Source organism: Phalaenopsis equestris, unplaced genomic scaffold (genome assembly GCF_001263595.1).
Source record: "Phalaenopsis equestris unplaced genomic scaffold, ASM126359v1 Scaffold000132, whole genome shotgun sequence".
Lineage (NCBI taxonomy): Eukaryota > Viridiplantae > Streptophyta > Magnoliopsida > Asparagales > Orchidaceae > Phalaenopsis > Phalaenopsis equestris.
The window spans coordinates 4,857-5,098 of NW_018164574.1; positions in this window are offsets into that span (position 1 = coordinate 4,857).

Consider the following 242-nt stretch of genomic DNA (forward strand, 5'->3'; position numbering starts at 1 on the left):
CGTCCCCAACGGAATGAACCCGTGTCCGTCCACACTAAAACGTTAAGATCTTGGCCTAGACTCAACCAAATCACTTTGGGTTTGATCCTATGGACTTCGTTTAAGTGAGACGAACATATCTATATGGTTAAGAGGCCATAAAATCAAGCTTAAGTAAATGGAGAATCAAAATAAGCTCGGGATAATGGGGAGTTTTATACCTTTGCTCTGAGAAGGGAAGCTTCGATCAGAGATGCTTGGTA